Source organism: Pinus tabuliformis, chromosome Q, assembly GCF_031772625.1.
Source record: "Pinus tabuliformis cultivar Carrire ecotype Pingquan chromosome Q, CPIR1, whole genome shotgun sequence".
NCBI classification, from domain to species: Eukaryota; Viridiplantae; Streptophyta; class Pinopsida; order Pinales; family Pinaceae; genus Pinus; species Pinus tabuliformis.
In genome coordinates this window covers 732,178,573-732,186,497 of record NC_142296.1, presented here as the reverse complement: position 1 = coordinate 732,186,497, position 7,925 = coordinate 732,178,573, and the positions used below count along the sequence as shown (strand labels likewise).

The window sequence follows — 7,925 nt, the reverse complement described above, 5'->3', positions numbered from 1 at the left end:
GATGAGGGGTTCTTCCCTGCTTACTACAAATAAATGAATCCTAAACAAGATATATGTTAATCATAAGCAAGGTCAATACAAAGGGAATCCTACAAACCCTTTATCCTTAACTGAAAGGTGATTTAAAGGAAAACTTCCGAGACCATATTTCTTGTTGTGCTTTAAAAAATGAACATAAAGAAACGCTTTCAATGTAAGAGAAAGAAACACACTTCAGCACACAAAACCTTAGATCTGAGAACACTACTACAAAAGGAAAGTAAATACACAAGAGCTCATTCAATCACTCGCAGACATTATACACCAGGAAAATCTACTCTCATATGTGAATTTTACAACAAAATCAACAGCACACATGGCTTCTAAGACCTTGACTACAACATGGTTGAGGATATACTTTGCAAGATCATCTCTACTTGGGGAATTCTCTTAAATATCAAGGTTCATCATGTTGATTTTAGATGAAAATTTCTCAATAAGTTCCTTTTGTGGTTCCACCTGATTTCCCATTAACAAAGAGAGAACCTCCCTTGCTTCTGCAACATCTTCCTCTGTTAGTTGTTTCAGCTTTCTGGTTGTCGGACCTAACGTCATCTTCCAAAATTGTAAAGGCATCATCACTCCTAATCCTTTGAACCATTGAATGTTATATGATGTGTTTGACGAACAATTATTTCGTAATTCCTTTAAATCATCATCATCGAAGCGGTAACAAGCTTGCATACGCCTCTCAACCTTGTATAGTGGTGGAACTCCATGTAAAGGTAAGATAGCCTAAAATCGCCTATCTCATCCTTGTTTTGCACTATCACCTATGGAATCTCCTTCAACTATAAAAAAATCTTAGATTCATAAGGATCTGAAGTAGAGCACTCAGTTAACTTTCTGAGAAGGGCAGAGGACCTCAAAATGCTTTTTCTCCTTACCAATTCTCTTGCCCCTTTTTCTGCCATTATCTGCCTTGTACACAGCTAAAACCTTTGGGAGAATTAATTCTAGAACTCGAGGGTTAAATTACAATTACTTCTGAAGATATCCATAAATAGATTAGTTCATGATCCTCCTCACCTCTGGATTTCCTAACCTTGTCTTTGTTTGCCCCTCAAACTCTGGTCTTGAAACTTTAACTGAAACTACACATGTCAACCTTTCCCTCACATGTTCACCACTGAGGTTCTCATCCTCTTCCTTGATAAGATTTGAATTCCTTCCAAGGTTATTCATTGTACTGGATAATACAGATTTCACACCATCCATATGAGAACCTCGATCACTTGTTCGGATACTGTTTGCATATCCCAACAAGGTGTTTGTATATGCATCAGAGCACCACTGAAGGGCTAAGTCAACAATGACTCCATCTCTTTCCCTCTTAAAGGAGATCGGTCCACGAATAGGTGCCTCGTCATAGTTTAGCCAACAAACATATTCAACTAAGCCTCCAGCATAGTGATATTCATTATAGGTTATATTTTTTGCATCCAAATTCTTCTCCATCAAGGTTATCTTTACCTGTGGGTTTAGAAATGCAAGCTCTCTAACACGTCCAACTACTGTGTTATAGTCAAACTTTGTCATGGTTGTGTAGACTTCCTGATCTGGCCAAAACCTTACACATGTTCCCTGACGAAATTTGGATTCATCTAAAACGTCATGAGAGGTGAGTTCAGTCACTCGCTTTCCCCGCACAAAGGTTTGATCCCATTCCTTTCCATCACGCCAGATTGTCACTTCCAATTTCTCAGAAAAAGACATCCACTACAGAAACACCAACATCGTGCAATCCTCTAGAAACATTATAGTCACTGCTTTCCCCATCAACATCGCCTCTAGCATGCAACACCGTCAAAACAGAGTTTAAATCAGACTTCTGTGTAACATGATGTAAATATATGGGAATCCCTTGACCCTTATCCGTGATGCTACCAGATCCATCAGGGAAGAGAATAACATCTATTTCTGTTGCAAACCCAGCTTGAGCCTCATCTATGGCATTGTCCAAAACTTCGTAAACCAAATGATGGAGACAACGAGATCTAGTGCTTCCAATGCACATCCCTGGCTGCTTTCGTATTGGATCTAGGCCTCCCAAAACCTAAATCTGTCCATCATTATAATACTTTTCAGCAGCTGGATCAGATGATGGGTCTGTGGAACTAGTTGGTGACATAAAAACATGTATAGTCGTAGAACATCTTGCAGGTGTGAAATTTGTAATCCTTCTGAAGGTGTGTGCTCTCTAGCATCAAAGCATCTTAGTGGTGTCGTGCCAAGGGACTACTTGTGGAAATGTAGCATAGTTTGTTGTATCTCTATGGCATATTCAACTGACTTCCTAAAAAGAAGACGAGATGAAAATAAGTTAGTCTGCAACATTGATATCTTCGTGTGAAAATAAATTAAATAAAATAATTCATTTGAGGAGCCTAGACAATAAATGATCCAAACTAAGATGTTTTAAATTGTATTGGTTGATTAAAAACATGCTTAAGTTTGGAGGCCAAATCAACATTCAGGAACTTTCACGGATCTATCAATTGCAGTTGATTTTGATATTGCCTAATGCCCAATGGGATGATGCACTCATCAAGCAGGTTCCTTGAACAATTTATGACAGTCGGTCGACTATTCATTACCATGATCTAGGGCTTCGAATATATAAATCCTAATGCACATGCTAGGGTGAGGAACCAATCATGAACCTAGCGTCATATGTCATGTAGTAATTTCTTCCATGATGCCAAACCATTTCGATGGGAATGCACTCTCAGAGGGATACAAATTAGGTTAAAACAGGAGGGGGATCACTCTTCTGACAACCTAGGGTTTCTCCTAAACACTAATATTGTTAATCCTAAAGGAAGCCAACTTGAACGCATGCGCGTTCTAATATAGGACATCTACTGATCGTGATGCGTACCATGTGAAGATGATTTAAAATCACGATAGACTCTTAATGCATCAATGAAGCCATTAACCTTCGAAACCCTAATGTGATCCTAAGGCCTATGTCTAAGATAAAACATGATGTGCGAATTCAATGTATGAAACGTGAGTGGGCGCACCAAAGGGGTTGGGTAGGCAAGGTCACAAGCAGAGTAACAAGTTGGGGGCCTTATCAAAACCCTAGTAGCTTGGGGTGAGTGGTGGAATCCAATATCTCTGTCAACACCCCTGTAGTAGTCTGAGTGCGAATAATGGTGCAAGGGAATATCGAACAGATGCTATGGAAACCTCTTGTGTTGCCTCGACCTTCGTAGATATGCCTTCCCTTCGTGTCTCAGCTAGGTCTTTCCCCTCAGTAAATACAATTAAGAGTTCACATGTGCCGGTAGTTGATGATGATGTGAAGAACGGGACAGAGGGCTTATTGTATTCAGAACTTTAAAAGTAAGTTTTTGGTGTTACTCCACTGCCAGCGGGCCTGGACAGTACCCCGATGGAGTCACTCCAAGAAATCACAAACTTTTCTCCACTACCAGCGAGCCTAGTCAGTACCCCGGTGGAGTCGTTGCATTACCTCTCAGCATAGGAAGCCTTTCTCGATCCTTTATCCTTTATTTGGTTTCATTTTCTTTTATGTGTGCATTTTCACTTATTTCTGGGTGTTCATTGCGCCAGGGAGGATGAGGGATCCTGACTTATTTTACGAGTGAGAGAGGTTATTTCTTGTTTGATAGAAACTAAGAGATATCTTGATTTAGGTTTTCCCTTATGCCAAGCTGCCACACCTAATTTCCAGTTAGAAACTAAACAAAGAACACAAATCATTGAAACAATCAAGACCACGCTGAGCATGAGTTTTAGGTTATGGGTATAGGTCATTCAAATTGATTAGGGTTCCCCATGAGCAATATGTTCTTATCTTCCCTGCTAATAAATTAGACTCGTAGGAGAGATATCCAAGATGCAATTTTAATGATTAGTTCTAAGAGAGGCTACCCATTGGCGTAACCATCACAACTTCACACAATATTAGGGCTAGGATTTTAGCTCTAGGGTTAGGTGACCAAGGAGCTCTCCTAGGGTTTCAACATGTGTGACGGGGTCGAAGCAATGCACTTTAAGGTTGGAGCAAGAGCAACCAGTGTGAGAAAGATATTCACAATAACAAAGGTTTGAAAGCTTCAAGTTCATGAAGGCTCATGCAGCAGCGTGAAACATAGAGGGAATTTCCAGGCTAGGTCAAAGGTGAGTGTGTGCCAAGCGAGAAGGAAAGAGTATTATGCAATATAGCATACAGGGATAATGACGCAATGTAATGCTATGTGCAGAAGAGATCAACTAATTGAAATAAATGATCAATTCCATGCGTATGCAGAGATTTCACAAATGCCATGTAACAATAAACAAATGCAAGGACATGAGTGCAAAATAAACATGCAGGGAACTAACTACCTCCAGTAAAGAAAAAAAAACATGACAGTATTTAAATCATAAAGAAAATTCTAATCAGAAAACTAATAAGCAAAAAACTAAAACCTAACTAGTTTAAACCCTAAATCCTAATTTAACCAAAGAGTAGGTCGAATCATGTGAAAGAAAACTTCCATTGCAGCCACTGCAACAGTTCCTGACCTGCAGAAATAGAGATGACAACAATTATAATTTGTGAAAAGAGTTGTGCAAAAAATAAAATGCTTACCTATAAAGCATGCACAACAGAAAGAAAATCTTGTCTACTTATAGGGAAACATGCCAAAAAATACCTTTCAAGGCAAACTACAACCCAATCCTGGTAAACTGAATCACAAGCGTGAAATTTATAGTCATCCAGCCATGACATACATTCGTTCATGCTTAACCCTAAATCCAATGCAAGTAAGGCAAGATGTTGTCAGCTAGCAAAGGAATCTGCCAGATTAATCCGATCAGCAACCCTATCATGATGTAGAGGATGATCAACTTGATAAACCTGAAAAGAGGGGCTTCTATTGAGTGTAACTGAGATCCCTGAGGATTCAAACGCAGAAACCCTAATTTCAGAAACCCTAGTTTGAAATTGTTCATAGACTTCGTCCAGGGCACGAGGACCTGACATAGCCACCAGCGGAAGCTGAAATGCCTCATCATCCTGAAAAATATCTGAACCTTCAAACGACATGTCATCAAATATTGGTAGCTTCAAAAGATTTGTAGGTGGATGTATGTGGTTATCGTTGGTTGTGACCGGACAACTCTCAGTGAAAATATTGTGAATTGGATCTGATGTCTGAATATTGATAGATTGGCAGCTCGACAAATCAGATTATTTAGGTTCCCAAAAATGAAGTGAAACAACCGAAAGAGTCTCAGGAAAAGGGGGGGTCAAAATATGGGTGCCTTCCCATATAGGAGACTGTAAGAAATCATCTGATTGTGTACGTTGACAAATTGTATTGATCAGGAAACAATCAAAAATATTTGAGACAATGGCCCAGGCACTCCCTTTAGCAAACAAATTAGGGTATAGATGTTGATGCACATCAGTTGAAAGGTGATGGAAAGATTTGCTCAGAGAGACATCGCCCGAATCAGAGAATTTCCAAGATGAGATCGCATCTGGCAAGATGATGTTGAGAGGAGCGTGATGTGCAGAAACCCTAATTCGACTTGGTTCAGGGGTCTCATCAGGAACGTGAGAACCTGACATAACCATCAGTAGAAGCTGAAGTGCCTCAACTTCCTGATGAGTCCCTAAACATTCAAAAGGTGGGTCATCAAATTTTGGTGGCTTTGTAGGATCAATAGATGGATATGTAAGATAATCACTAGAGGCGTGAGTGAATATATTTCTAGTAAAATGAGAATTGTTGAAACCACTAGTTTGATCAAGTTGGGTATCTGACACATAAGGCTCTTCTTGGATTGGGAGTGAAGAGGGATTAATGAGAGAACTAGCTTGAGTTGGGCGAGATGCATGGCCCTCTTCTTCACCTGTTAAAGACTACAAGTGGCAAAGATTAGGCATAAGGGATTCAAAATCTGCATCCCTTGACTGTGAAACATCACCCCCATGTACATGATTGCAATCAATGCGAGCAAGATAAATATGTGAATGATCTGAAGGAACCACTTGTGTAATAGACCCATGGACTAAATCAAGGTAGAATGGTTGCACAAGGTCAAATGAAGGGGCACCAATCAAACCCAGACTCACATCCTACCCATTTATGTTCACAAAAGGGAAATATGGGTTTGTAGGCCTAATATGGTTTGTGGATTTGATGGGAAAGTCAACTTTACCTAAGACAAGACCAAAGGCATCATGAGCAGGTGAATGATATCCATGAAAATAGTGAGTTGTATGTTGAATGGACTCGATTGGGGTTCCATTAGCATGAAGAGATGTTATGTAATTTTCATATTCGAGATCAAAAGGATGTATGAGGGATTTATAGCTAAGACCATTAGATTCATTTCCAAAAAAGAATTGTTCATCGTTTGAACCATTTACGACCAAAAACTTATTATGTAACAAGTCAAGAGGAGGATGAGAAATCCCATAAGTAGTAATCTCTTCCTCGGGGGCTTGAGGCCATTCCAGATGCAAAGAGATAGGAAAAGCAAAATTAGGGGTAGGATCTCGACACTTTGTAACGCGCAAAATATGATGATACTCATGTGAAACAATATTTGTTTCTAATTAAAAATGTTGTAAAGAAACGAGAACCAATCATTGAAAATTTATATTCAAATACACCCAGTCGACATCTCTTTCGGGAAATTCAAAACAAAGATGTACAAATCTAAAAGAAAAATCCTCTAAATATTCTTCAGATTTCATCCTAAGATCATTTATCCTCTTTAACACATTTTGAAAATCATACCTATGAAATGCTTATTGGAGCTTACCAATGAGTTTCTCGAACGAATGAATGGACATTGTCGGAAACATGCAGCACCATTGCTTGGCATGAATTTCAAGGGTGAGGGAGAAGAACACACAAGCAAACTTTTCATCGTCGATCTCAAAAGATTCAAAAAACTTGAGGAAATCAGAAATGTGCTCGATTATGGATGTTCCATCCTCACCATCAAACTTTAACTGAGACAAGTGATGGAGATGCTCCTCGGGGATTGAAAATCAAAAAATAGACAAACCAGATAAACACCCCGGGAGAAAAATTCTGGTCGGAGCCATTAACAGATATGAGACTAAAATGCAGGCTCCAAGGGCTCAGCTTGTCATCTAGCCCTCCTTCTAGTGCCAATTTGTTGATGGGTCGAAATGTACCGCCAACAACTAAGGGGTCTCCCCGGTGTGAAGTCCCAATTAGACCTCACACTATTTGGGATAGGAGCCCCATCTGGTATGTGGGCCCGGCTGCCACCATGAATGTTTTCTACTCTTGGTTATCAAATAAGAAGGTGTCAGAGTGGGGAAAGAAATAAATGCTCAGGAAACGAAACAAAATCATCCCAAGATTGAAAAATTGTAGAAAGAGGTGTGAACAAGTCTCAGCAACAATAAGAAGAGATATGATGAGAGGGATTATTGAGCTAAAACCCCATCAGACATAATAAATAGGAACATGCCAAAAGTCAATTGCAAAGTAATTCACAATAGGTCACTGACATGGCAAGGAACAAGTAAACACAGATTCGAAAGTGAAACATACATACAACCATTATGTATCAGTATATAACATCTTGCGTATATGAAAGTACACATACAAATATTGGTAATGTACCGGACAGATAATACAGCCACCATGAGTAAGCATGGGAATCAGTGTTAAATAAAAAAGAAAACATCTTATTAATATGCTGCAACTTCAATACATATCATGCAATTGGTCAATATCCAACAGTGGAACATGGGTTGTTCATACCTTTGCCTGATGCCAAAACCATAGCCCTACTACAAATCCACTCTACTAGCTACCAAGAGCTGAGTGGCCCTAGCTCTCGAGCATAAATCAGCTATCTATATTAGCCTCAAC

General features: G+C 39.4%; 1 pseudogene; it reads right to left on the bottom strand.

Moving 5' to 3' along the window:
• Window positions 1-429: 429 nt before the first annotated feature.
• Window positions 430-4,798, bottom strand: LOC149221616 (DNA gyrase subunit B, chloroplastic/mitochondrial pseudogene; annotated as a pseudogene).
• Window positions 4,799-7,925: the final 3,127 nt, after the last annotated feature.